Raw genomic sequence first — 13,685 nt, forward strand, 5'->3', positions numbered from 1 at the left:
TTTCTTCATTGTTGCCCCGCCGTGAGTCCCTTTTCCTCTCCTCCACTCAAAAGGTCAACCCCCTCTCTCTTTCCCTTGTCCTTTCTCCTTTCTCTCTCCCCTCAGGCTACCCCACCTCTCACCAATAATGCATTCTAACTCACCAATAATGCACCCTAACTCACATGCAACTTATCCTATCTTCCAAAATAGTATACCCCACACCCCCTTTCTCTCTCCTATCATATCCCATGACCCAAATACCCCCCCCTCTCTCTAAAGGGCGCCATGTCTCTTGTCTTGTAGCTAAATAACCTCCCCCACACTCACACACACTCAGTTTCACTGAAAAAGGTGCCCACAGACCCATCCCCACCCGGTGGTTACCTGATTTTTCTTGTGTTCACACACATCTGCACACAGATTCACCTCTGAACACACTCCCCTCTCTCCCCTCTTGTAATTACTTTATTCTCCAAGTCACCTCTCACTTTTTTTCATCGACCCATCTCTCTCTCATGAGACTGCTGTTTTGGCACATATACACACAGCCAGACAAGTGGGGACCACAGTCATATGGCCTATGTAGATAATGATTTCTTCATTTCTAGATTCTAGAATTTCTCCCCCCTCCTCCCCTATATAAAGAGGGGTCACCATCACACTAAATACACACAACATCACCAAAGAACACACTATGCACTGTGTGTGCCTAGTGCACACACACACACCCACACCATCACCATCACCGCAATCACCATGCTTGTCTTGAGCATGACCTCTACACCCTTGGCTATGGAAGATGAAGGGCAACTAAATGAACGATGATGGCCATAATCCTCATGCGAGTCTTCGCCATCAACTCCCACCTATCCGCCATGTGCTCTACCACTCTCTCCCTTCTCATTCCCCTACCCTATGCTCCCCATTTCATCGCCTAATTCTCTAAATAAAGCTTGAGGTTTTGTGAGTATGTTTTCTTGCAATGTTTTTCCCATGTCAGGTGTGCGGAATCGCCACCTAGTATTGTGTTTTGGAGTGAGCTTGTGTATGTGTGAAGGGTGTGCGGATTCGCCATCCTTTTGTGATGCCTAAGTACTAAGCCACTATACCCCCTCCCTCACTCTCTCTCTCTCTCTCTCTCACTTGATCTCATTCCCTTTCGTTTTCATCATTACTCGCAAGCATCCATCTCTCTTGGATGAAAACTTTGTTATGGTGGTGTGTTGTTTGCGTCCTAGCCGCTGAAGCTAGGTGGTGCCCCCTGTTTGCTTTACCTGACAGGCTTGAGGTGCGCCATTCGGTCCCCGGTGTTTTAGAGGCCGTCGGGGTTCGGGGTTCGCTTTGCTCCCGTCATTTGGTGCCCCCACTGAGGATCTTTTCATGAAACCCTTCAGTTTACAAGACTGAAATCCCTAAACTATTGTGAATGGATGAATGGCTAGCAGGATTTGCTAATTGGACGACAGAAGAAGAAGAGCTCCAAGCACAACTAGACGAACTCCGCATCTCCATCGAAGCTCGAGTGCCAGGCGTAACGGTAATCGATTTGCAGTGGGAGAGTCAACCAACACGCCAAACCCAGTGGATATACATAGGCCAAGTGCCAAGAAGAAGAAGGAGAAGGTCGAAACCAGGTCCGCAACCTACAACCAACCCACAACAACAAAATGGAAGGAGCTCTACACAATAGAGGATCAACACTATTCTACTTTGAGAATCGGGTAACTCAAGTCACCGAGGTAATTATCACAGTCAGTTTTCAAGTCGCACCTGATGATGCAGCATAGATAATGGAATCATTGGCTCACACTCTCACTAGAGAAACTAGGGATCTACTGAGTTTGTTTCAGGAAAGAACACTACCCTCTCCCACAAGCTTGGACAGTGACTAAGCACCTCTAAGCTTCACATGAATCAGTACAACCTACCTCAAGACAGATCACACATACCAACACATGTACGCTCAATCAAGGTAATACTGGATTTGAAGGCTCACTACCAGCACGTCATTGACACCATGCTGGGTGGGGAGCGATTTTTTGAGGTTCTGGCATCAGATCAACCATTTGTCTTACCTTTGGTACAAGGCAATGTACCGTTTGAAGTTTTAATCTATGTCCTAGTATAAGAGGGTATACACGCCTCCTTGTAAAGAAGAAAAAAACTTCTGCAAGTTAAGCAGTGTGTCTTTCTAGCTCTCTGTCATTAATCATGGAAAGTGTAGCATTTCCAACATTTAAAGGAAAGAAGGGGGAGGATTTGGTAACAGACTTCCTAGATGACTTTGAAGTAGCATGTGTAGTGAGCAACAAAGATACGGATGAATCCCGGGTTAGAATCTTTAAGCATCTCATGAAGCTAGAAGCTAGATCATGGTACAATGCACTTCCACAAGCAACCAAGGATGACTGGGAACCCTTAAAAACCGCTTTTAAGAGGCGCTTTGGGGGAGGTACCACTTCAGAAAAGTTGTGGGACAAGTTGAGAGACTTGAAGCAGGAGGGTCTTTTAGAATATGCCACCTATGAGTCCAAATTTGTGGATTTGTGGGAACGGTGGGTTGAGTCACTGGCTAGGGGGGAAGCTGCACCCGATTTCCTAAAAAAAGATCGGTTCACGCATGGCTTATGGCCGCTTCTCAAGGAGAAGGTGAAAGGTAGATTCCCGGCTACGTACGAGTTAGCCGTTGAGATTGCTCGCCTTAAAGACAAGAAGCTGCGAATGAAAGCCAAAGAAACCGAGTCAAGAGAATCACGAACATCACGTCGACCAGCAACTACGACAACCACCATTCCACCACTACCACCGGCTCTTGGGGTAAGAGATGACCAACAAGATATGTTGGCCCATATTACTGACCAACTACAGAATTTGTCTGTCCACTTAATACAACAAGGGAGGAGTCAAGAAAGAGATCAAGACCCTGGAAGAGAACGACAACAAAACAGAGAGTATCATTGCTACAACTGCGGAGAAGACGGTCACGGTATGTACTACTGTCCCAAACCATGACAAAACTATAATAGAGGAGGTAGGAGGAACCAATTGTCACCCCTTAGAGAAAGAACACCCCCACCCCGAGCACCACCCCCACCAACACAAATTCTACGTCCACCCCAGACACCACTACAAGCATCCATCCCACCTCTTCCACCAGCCCCACCACCTGATCGCCCTGTAAACATCATAAGGCTAGAAGAGAAAGAAAAAGCCATAGTAGTGGATCCACCCAGAGAAAAGGAGAGGGACAAGGGTAAGGAGAAGGTAACCTTTTTAGAACCACTTGAATCCATGACTGTGAAAAGAGCTAGGAGAGAGAAAGCTACACAATCAGATGATGAGAGAAGCATGAGAGGAGAAACTAGAAAGAGGCCATCCAGGCCACGACGGAAATTGGGCATCACCGACTTCCAGCTAGGGGAAAGTTCTAAGCCCTATGATCTAACATTGGATGTGGCAGAGCAAGGGCCGAAGATTACATGGCCACAGCTGCTACATCTTGTACCTAAAGTAAGGCGACAATGGTCTAAAATGGTAAGTACAAGACGCTCCAAAACAAAGGTATCCGGAGCAATTTCGGGATGCAACATGGATGACATCCTTCCAATTGTCGATGTAAACATAAAAGGAAAGAGGGTTGGAAACACCTACATTGATGGAGGTGCACAAATCTGTGTAATGAGCGAAGCTATGATGCTTCGATTAGGGCTTGAGGTTGACTGGCCTTCTCCATGCAAGGCAAAGATGGCAAACAACGCAAAAGTAAAGTGTGTGGGTGTGGTAAGTGCTGTGAAAATCAAAGCTTTCAACACTGAGGTAGAGGTAGATGTTTTTGTAATGCCTACTAAGGGGGGGGGCTATCCACTAATTTTGGGAAGGCCATGGTTGATGGCCATGAAGGCAAAACAAGACTGGGGTACTGGCCTTCTACGCATGACCGGTAAGAAAGGGGAGACAATCTACTACGACATGAGGATTGGCAAGCAGAAGAAAATGAATCTGGAAACATCGGCAGATGAAACCACTAGTGAATCTTCAAGTTCTGAGGAGGAGACCACATCCACCGACGAAAGTGACAGTTCCATTGATGTGATGGGTATCATTATGAAGGATCCACAAAGGGTAAGCACAACTGGTGATCCATCACCAAAAGGGCAACCCAATGAAGAGGAGAGAAAATCACCTGGCCTAGGAGGAAGTAGGTTGAAGGGTATGTTGTCTACGGAATTAACACTTGAGGAGAAAGATAGTTTTTTGCAAATGTTGATGGGATTTCCTAACCGATTCATTGACAACTATGAAAGAATCATTGACAACTATGAAAGAATCACAGGCATTACAGTGGTGGAACATCATATTAAGCTAAAGGAAGGGGTTAAACCAGTTGTGCAAAAGCTATGACAATTGGGGGTCATACAAGAAAAGGCACTCTTGGCCGAGGTAAGGAAACTGCTGGAGGCGGGATTCATCTATCCTGTAGAAAACTCAGAATGGGTGTCACCCATAGTGGTGACGCCTAAAAAGAATGGTAAGTGGAGGGTCTGTGTTGACTACAAACCACTAAATGCAGCTACAAAGAGAGACCACTTTCCTCTCCCTTTCTTAAATGAAATTCTGAATGAAGTAGCGGGTTTTGAATGCTATACCGTCTGTGATGGTTATTCTGGATACTTTCAAATACGCATAGCCTTGGAAGATCAGCTAAAAACCACTTTTATCACGCCATGGGGTTGTTTTGCATACAGGGTTATGCCATTTGGTCTCACAAATGCACCTGCCACATTCCAAAGATATGTCACATATGTTTTTCAATCGTTCTGTGGAACATCCATAAGAGTGTTCATTGATGATTTTTGTATATATAGCTCCCATATTTCACATTTAGAAAAGGTAACTGAAGGTTTGGCCAGGTTGCAGAGCCTAGGTGGGCAATTGCACACTTAGGTATGTGCAAGGTACTCTTGACTACGCATTGTTCTATGCAGCAGATGCACCATTAGCATTGTATGGGTATACAGATGCAGATTGGGCAGGTAGCATTGTTGATAGGAGATCTACGAGTGGCTTCATGTTCTCTTTTGGGAGTGCTGCTGTTACTTGGAGCAGCAAAAAGCAGCCTACGGTTGCTTTATCGAGCATAGAGGCCGAGTACAGAGGTGCAGCAGTTGCGGCATGCGAGGTAGCTTGGCTACGCACATTACTTGAGGACTTGGGAGTGTAGGTGGACCAGCAGATTTTCATCCATTGTGACAACCTCAGCAGCATGCAGTTGTCTAGGAACCCAGTGTTCCATGCCAGGACCAAATACATAGAGGTCCATTACCACTACGTTCGAGAGCGAGTGTTGGCGGGCGACATCGACTTGGTCTACGTCAGCACAGAGGAGCAGATAGCGGATATCTTTACCAAGGCCCTCGGAGCTGAGAAGCTTTGACGTTTCCGTACTATGCTTGGACTCTGCGACATGCAAAGCTCGAGGGGGAGTGTTGAGATGTCGAGCTCTACACCTTGAGCTGGCATCCACTACGGGTCTTGGCCGCTTACGGCATTTACTCACTGGCGCGTTAGGTGACCGACACGGAGGATCTCTGCCAGTGATTCTACAGCTGGACTACACTTATAGTGCCAGTCTAGTACGCTTCTAGTGAGTTCACACTTAGTGACCGCATGTACATATGTGCTACTTTTCAGCTTTAGCACTTAGTCATTTTGTACTCTCTTTTCTGTGAAGAAGAAGAAGAAGCTTTCCATCTCTGTGTGCTTTGTGCTTGTCTTGTGTAGCTCTCTTGCATCCTCATTCTTTACAACTATCTCCCTGCTTGTCCTGAACCACCAAGAGAGAGAGGAGGGAAGTACCCCTTATATGGGCATGGTCGAGGGAGAATAGAAGAGAAGAGCGGCCAGCTAGGAGAGACAGGGGACAAAGGCTACAAGGTGTTAGGAACAACGGCTATGGCGGGTGCTCTCGATGAGGATCCATGGCAAGCTTGAGATTGCAGCAGAAGCGAGAGAGAGAGAGAGAGAGAGAGACTCGATTCACAGCAAAAAACACGCTACTTGATTGATTATTACAATTGTATATATTAAGCCTAGAAAGGCCATGCAAACTCTACTTTAACTGATGGTATATAGCTGCATGCCTTGAGACGTGTTCTCACATGGCGTAGAATCTATTAAATCCGGGCTTGCATACCCAACAATCCCCCCTTAAGCCCAAACCACTAACAATGGACTTGAGACATACCATCGTAGAGTTCATTCACCTGAAACCATGAGTAGAAGTCCCCCCCTTACTATCGCATGTGTGTGTGTGTGTACTTTCCTCAGACAACCATCAGTGTGAGACATACCAGAACTCGACCAAACAACAAGGGTGGTCTTACCATTTGTATTTTTGGTAGTGTCTATAACCCGTTGGAGAGGGGGAATAGGGAACACACCCAACACACAAAATATTTTCCTCTCTATAGCCCAGGGATTCCACAACACCCCTAACCTCTCAAATAACACCTTCAAATTGGTTAATTTGCACTAACAACTCCTCTTTAGCATACGAAACAACTACCTCATGCCTTGCAAGAAAACTACCCACTACAGAAATGCACCCACACCGCTCAACTCACCCTTTCCGACTCACAAAACACTCCTAATCTTCCCTCTCGGTAGCACCTTTTGAGGTGTAGGCAAACCCTCTGCAAGCAATGGCCAATACACGAAGAGCGAGAGAAGAGGAGGGTATGGGGAGAAGCAACACAAGAGATTGGGGAAAAATGAGTGGTACTATTGCATAGAGAGTAGCACAACCAATGTATGCAGCTTCAATAGCAAGCTTAGCAACACACAAGCTTCAAGCTTCCAATCATACACACACAGGCCAAAAGCCACAATGGTCCAAATACCCTAAAAAATGAACATAAACCTCCCTGTATAGGGGTGTGCCTAGGAGTCCCAAAAAAAGAAAAAAAGATGAATCTCTTCTCCCGTAGCCTTCACTAAGAGCTTCTTTTAGAATTTTTATAGCATTGCGTTGATTTTTGGAAACCTTTGCATGCTAGACACATTGAGTTTTGGTCCCTTTCACTTTGGCCGGCCGGATCTCCTCTTGGACTTCTCTTGCCTTGGCTTACTCTTCAATTCCACCTTGTCGGCACCTCTTAGCAGCGGGACCCCTCCCCTGTCGAGGCAATAATAGCGATGTCGCTATTGGGTGGGGTACACCCCTTTCTGACCCTCCCTACAGACCAAATAAAGTGGAGGCCTTGAGCATAGAACTCCACACCTACCTAACCAGCCTCCATAGAGTTGTATCTACCATCTTTTTCATCAACCATAGCTTACATACCTTTACTGGAAGCAAAACCACTGCTGAGATTCTCCTTTCTCCACCCTTGGACATGTCTCTTGCATCAGAATCTTCTCAGTCTTTGGCATCACAACCGCCTCTTTGACCACACACTCAATTCCAACATCATCGAGCCCTTCCTTGTCAATTGGCCCTTCAAGGTCGATCAGCACTACCGCTTGGTCAGCTTCAATTACCTGCTCTTCAAGCACCTCTTCTACCACTGCATCATGCTCCTCTATGGAAGAGAGAAACTCGTTGTCTACTACACCCATCTCAAGTTCCTCCATAGACACGGCCGCTTTATCTCTCTTGGCAAAATGGTGCATCTGCTGCGCCACCATGGCACCTTCCACCGCTGCATTTCATCATCTGTAGGTCTAGACCGCATCATTTGGCTTTCATCAAGTATCTCGGCTTGCTCTATTCCCTGCTCCTCTTGCACATGTGCTATCACCATATCATCAAACATATAAGAGGGAAGCTTTACCTTACCAGTTCGGGTTCATCAGATTCCATCTCTTCGTCATAGGATGTATGTTCATCCACATTATTCTCCTCACTTGTCTCCCAGCTAATCGAGCTTGTATCATCATCGGCATCGGCATCATATACCTTCTCTGTATCAGCATTTGCATCCACTTGTTGATCCACAAAACCTTGACCATCTTCACCACTTTGCAAACTTTCTTCATCGGCTTCTGAACCCTCGGTATCTGCATCTCGATTGCATTCTGCTACCTTTTCATACAAACTTTCAACAGGAACATGCTTTACCTCTTTGATCCATACTGGAACCTCCACATTTGCTACCGCTTTTGCATCTTGGTTCACCTCGACATGGAGCTTCTCCTCATTGACAAGCTCTTCTACCCTCGGCACATGCAGATCACAAACTAGAAACCTCCAAGGAACATAACCAATAGTAGGTCTTACCTCCACAGGCCCTACATTTTGCACAACTAGAATCACCTTTGGTTGGACCCAAGAGCACTTTGCTTCCTCTGCAACAACAGGCATATAGTCTGCTCGCTTTAGCATTCCCAACTCCAACTTCCGCTTCACCTTTCTACTCTTTATCTTTGCCAGATACACCATGTCTTCATAGGTATCTGCGCCATCTTCGACCTTTTCTCTAATCCGCGGATGCAAGCACTCTAACAGCTTTGACAACTTCAAAGATTGATTGCTTTTGACCCCAATAGCAATCTCTAACTGCTTCCAACAAGCTTCAAACTCCTCAATGAAAATAGAGAAATATTTACTTACATCCTGGTGTACCGCTTTCAGTCTTGCACCGGCTTTTTCTGTCGTAATCACCTCTCGAAACCGCTCCAAGATTGACTCTGCAACCTTTGCCATGATTCTCGATCACTGCTCTCTAAGCCATCGAACCACACCTTAGCTCATCCTCGCATCAACAACGGCACCATTTGTAACCTTTTTGCATCCGTCGACATACGCATCAACAACAACCATAATTCCAAATCCGCTAAACAATCCTCAGGATCTTCGACGCCCGTAAAGATGGGGCCAAAACCTGGCTCCACCATCTCTGTCATCTTCAAACCCGACCATCAAATGTCTCAACCATATCAGTCAACAGCTTCATCGGCAAAAAAACACCACTTTGAACTACAAAATTGAGCATCACATAGCTCCTTAGTGGGGGCACTAGAAGATGGAGAGGGGGAATAGGGAACGCACCCATCACACACTATATTTTCCTCTCCATAGCCCAGGGATTTCACAGCACCCCTAACCTCTCAAATAACACCTTCAAATTGGCTAATTTGCACTAACAACTCCGCTTTAGCATACGAAACAACTACCTCACGCCTTGCAAAAAAACACCCACTACACAAATGCACCCACACCGCTCAACTCACGCTTTTTGACTCACAAAACACTCCTACTCTGCCCTCTTGGTAGCACCTTTTGAGCTGCAGGCAAACCCTCTGCAAGCAATGGCCAATACACGAAGAGCGAGAGAAGAGCAGGGTATGGGGAGAAGCAACACAAGAGAATGGGGCAAAATGAGTAGTACTATTGCATAGAGAGTAGTACAATTAACGTATGCAGCTTCAATGGCAAGCTTAGCAACACACAAGCTTGAAGCTTCCAATCACACACACAGGCAAAAAAGCCACAATGGTCCCAAGACCCTAAAAAATGAACATAAACCTCCTTGTATAGGGGTGTGCCTAGGAGTCCCAAAAAAAGAAAAAAAGATGAATCTCTCCTCCCGTAGCCTTCACTTACAGCTTCTTTTAGAATTTTTATAGCATTGCCAACACTTGGCATAGTTGATTTTTGGAAACCTTTGCATGCTAGACACATTGGGTTTTGGTGCCTTCCACTTTGGCTGGCCGAATCTCCTCTTGGACTTCTCTTGCCTTGGCTTCCTCTTCAATTCCCCCTTGTCGGCACCTCTCAGCAGCGGGACCCCTCCCCTATCGAGGAAATAGCAATGTCGCTATTGGGGGGGGGGTCACTTCCTGTTAGCTCCATATAATGTACACCCTACTCCAAAACTTCGTCGGTGCTCAAAAGATGCCAGATAGCACATTCTCCAATGCAACCTAGTGGGCTCAGACCTGACCCCCGAAAAAACTTCAAATGATCATATCTTGCAAACCATGGCTCCGATCCCTAGGTGCCCTGTGTGGCAACAATCTGCAAACCACTAAAGCGTTAACCTTCAATAACTTGGGCTCTGTAGCTCGATTTGATGAGCCGTCTGGACCTGCTCCTTTAGCACTTCAAGTTTTTCTTTCCTGGACCCAAAGGCTGCACTTTGCATCTCCTTCACCTGCTACCCAAATTAGCCCCTCATGGAGCCTTCCCTGGCCTATAAGCCGCATCATGCATACAATTCCGCTGCCACCTGCCATCCCATGATTTTCCTAGCTGCTCCAGTCCTTTGCCATGCTTTTGCTTGGCTGTACACATCTGCCCATGTCACCTTCTAGAGTCGATACACTTTGGCTGCACCACCATACAAGATTGTCCTAACAACTGACTGTAGAAAAACTGACATAAAATAGGACAAAACAAATAATGATGATGATAATCGGCTTCAAAAACCAAACATGTGGATGTAAATTTATTTTGAAGGAAATCCATCTTGGTTGTCTCGATCATCGATGTCTTGAAATCCCGATTATGTTGGCAAAACCGCAAAATATTCATATTGAGCCGCAGAATAAGTGCACATAAAAAAAAACCCATGCTGGATTGCTGATATTGTCGAGAACTTTGAGCGTGAGAGTTGCTCCAAACTTGATGCTTTTTGAGATACTGTATTGTGCAAAATTTCCCTATTAACAAGCTTAACTGCTGCCTTTTGATATGCTAGCACCATCAATGCCTTGACTTAAACAACAACAGCATTTTGGAATGCCACGTAACCAGTGTTGGGACTGTAGCATTTTAAAACACTTTGCAAGTCAACGTCCACCTCTGCAAGATAGGCAACGTTTTGATATGCTGACTGCTCTTGCCTTCCTAGGATCCACCACTAAGCGTTTTGATAAGCCTGCACTCCACGAAGTCTTGACCGTGTATTTTCCCTGCACAGATGGCCTCTGCAGCATGTTGAAACGCTATGTCTACACCTTGAGATGCCGCCTTGAAGCTCTAACAACTGAGCTCTGTAACAGTGTCTTGAGAAGTTGAATCGCCTGCATCGTCTTGAGAGATGCCCACTTGCCTTGAATTTCTAGCGCCAAGAGAACCAATCTCTGATACCATATGTTAGGGCAGCTAAGACGGGTGATGCCGGAGTAGGGCCATGGCGTGGATGGACGTGCAATGTTGATCTCTCGTTCTCTGCTTTCCTGCACGTCCATCCACTGATGCCATGGCCCTACTTCGGCATCACCCACCCTAGCTGCCCTAACACAAAGTAGATGCTATAATTGTGGTGAAGAGGGTCACTACGTCCGTGGTTGTCTAGAACCACCAAGAGAGAGAGGATGGATGTACCTGGTGTGGTCGAGGGAGAATAGAATAAAATCATCAAGAGCAGGCACTAGAAGAACCACCATCGCAACAACAACCACAACTGTTGCCTACAAATGGAGAAGGTAGGGCTATCAACATCATTACCCTTGAGCATGAAGATGTGGATGTGTTGGCCAATAAGAGAGCTAGGCATGATAGGGAGAAAGAGAGAGAAGAAGAGAGGGAAACAAGCGCAAGGAAGGGGAAAGGCAAAGTAGAAGACCAACCAAAGTGTAGCAAAATTAGGCAACAAATAAAAATAGGTCCAAAGGATTACCTTCTTGGCCAAGGTGTCAAAGACTATGATATTGTTGACGACATACAAAATCAAAAGTCCAATATATCTTTTGGTTATTTGGTGGCTTTAAACACTAAATTGAGGACGCAGTGGACCAAATGTGTGAGTACGTGACTTCCTTCCAAAAAGGAAAAGCATCAAAGCATGGTGTCATCCTTGAGGGTTGGTCAACCGATGGATATGGTGCCAATAGTTGAAGCTATGTTGGGAAAGAAGACGGAAGTGCAAGCATATGTGGATGGTGGTGCCCAAGTGTGTGTCATGACCGAGGCTATCATGAAGAAAGTAGGTGTCAAGATGTCAATGAATGCTTCAATTTGTATGAGGATGGCCAACCACAAAAAGGCAAGGTGTCTTGGGATAGCTGAGGATGTTAAGATAAAAGTCTTGGGGATTAAGTGCTTGGTTGATTGCTACGTGATGCAAGTAGGTGAGAATTCTTATCTAATCATTTTAGGGAGGCCATGGCTTATAACCGTTGGTGCTAAGCAGGATTGGGGCACGGGCTTGATCACCATCCCCAACCAAGAGAAAGGAGGAACCGTTGTCTACAACATGAAGACACGCAAGAGCCATACATAGCCCCTATTAGAGATGCAAGATACAATTTCAACAAAACTACGTTGTGCGATTGTGATGCTTCATCTACATCATCATAAGAAAGTGTAGAGGAAGGCTTGATGCAGTTATGTCCTGATCTATTTGGGATAAGTGTCAAAAAGGAAGAATCAATGCATGATGTGGAGGGCAAGGAGGAGAAGAATAATCCAAAAGCAATTGTAGAGCGGGCAAAAGTGAACGTAAGGATCATGTTAGGAGAGGACTTGGCAGAGAAAGAAAAGAAGGAGTATGAAGACATGTTTATGGAGTTTCCAAATCTATTTGCCACGGAATATACAGAGTTGCAAGGAGATAAAGGGATCGAGCATAGAATAATTCTAAAAGAAGGTGCCAAGCCAATGGTTCAAAATCTTAGGAGGTTGGGGGTCATTCATGAGAGGGTAGTTCATGAAGAGGGGATGAAGCTTTTGGAAGAAACTTTCATCTTTCGAGTGGATGAATCCGAATGGGTCTCTCCAGTAGTTATTGTGCCCAAGAAGAATGAAATATTTAGGATATGTGTTGAATTAAAACCTTTGAATGCTATCACAAAAAGGAATCATTATCCACCTCCCTTCTTGGATGAAATCTTCAATCAGGTTGCAGGTCATGCATGCTACTCAATCATGGATGGATTTTCCGGCTACTTTTGAATCATGATAGCACTTCAAGATTGACTAAAGACTACCTTCATTACTCCTTGGGGTTGTTTTGCCTACAAAAGAATGCCTTTTGGACTGGTTAGTGCATATGCTACCTTCCAAGGGTGGATGAATAGAGTGTTTGGTCCCTACTTGGGTATAGTTCATTCAAGGTTTCGTGGATGACATTGGAGTTTCTAGCTCCAAGGTCACACATTGGAGAAGCTAAGGTTGAGTTTTGAAAGGCCTAAACAAGAGGGTGGGAAACTCAACCCAAAGAAGTGTAAGTTTTCTCATGCCAGAGTCCATTTTCTAGGACATGTGGTTTCCCAAAATGGAATAGAACCCAACCCAGAGAAAGTTAAGGCTGTATTGCTTATGGATCCTCCCAATAACACAAAAGATTTGGCGTTGTTTGTGCATAAGCTCGGGTACTTGTCACGTTGTTGGGAAACAAGCAAACTCAAACACCTCTATAGTGATGTCACCCAAGAGCGTTGAAAGAGAACTACAAGACACAAAAAGCTAAGAAAAACCTTCTGAAACACCACAAGTCCAATAAGAGTAGACCCTTGGGAATTTACTAGCCGTCGCCCACCCAAGAGACTATGTCACATAGGAGCAAAACCCTATCAAAGCACGGATTTACAGCACACGCCGACCAATGCAGATGAATACAAGAGCCTCTCCTTTCACAATCAAGCATCACAAACCCATAACTTCAACATAAATTCCACAATTCATAGATACATGCCCTCCCAATCTGCCTATACACAATTTGCCACTAGGCTGCCATAGCCATAACCCTGCAGAGAAC

Source organism: Adiantum capillus-veneris, chromosome 12 (assembly GCF_014529385.1).
Source record: "Adiantum capillus-veneris isolate H3 chromosome 12, ASM1452938v2, whole genome shotgun sequence".
Lineage (NCBI taxonomy): Eukaryota > Viridiplantae > Streptophyta > Polypodiopsida > Polypodiales > Pteridaceae > Adiantum > Adiantum capillus-veneris.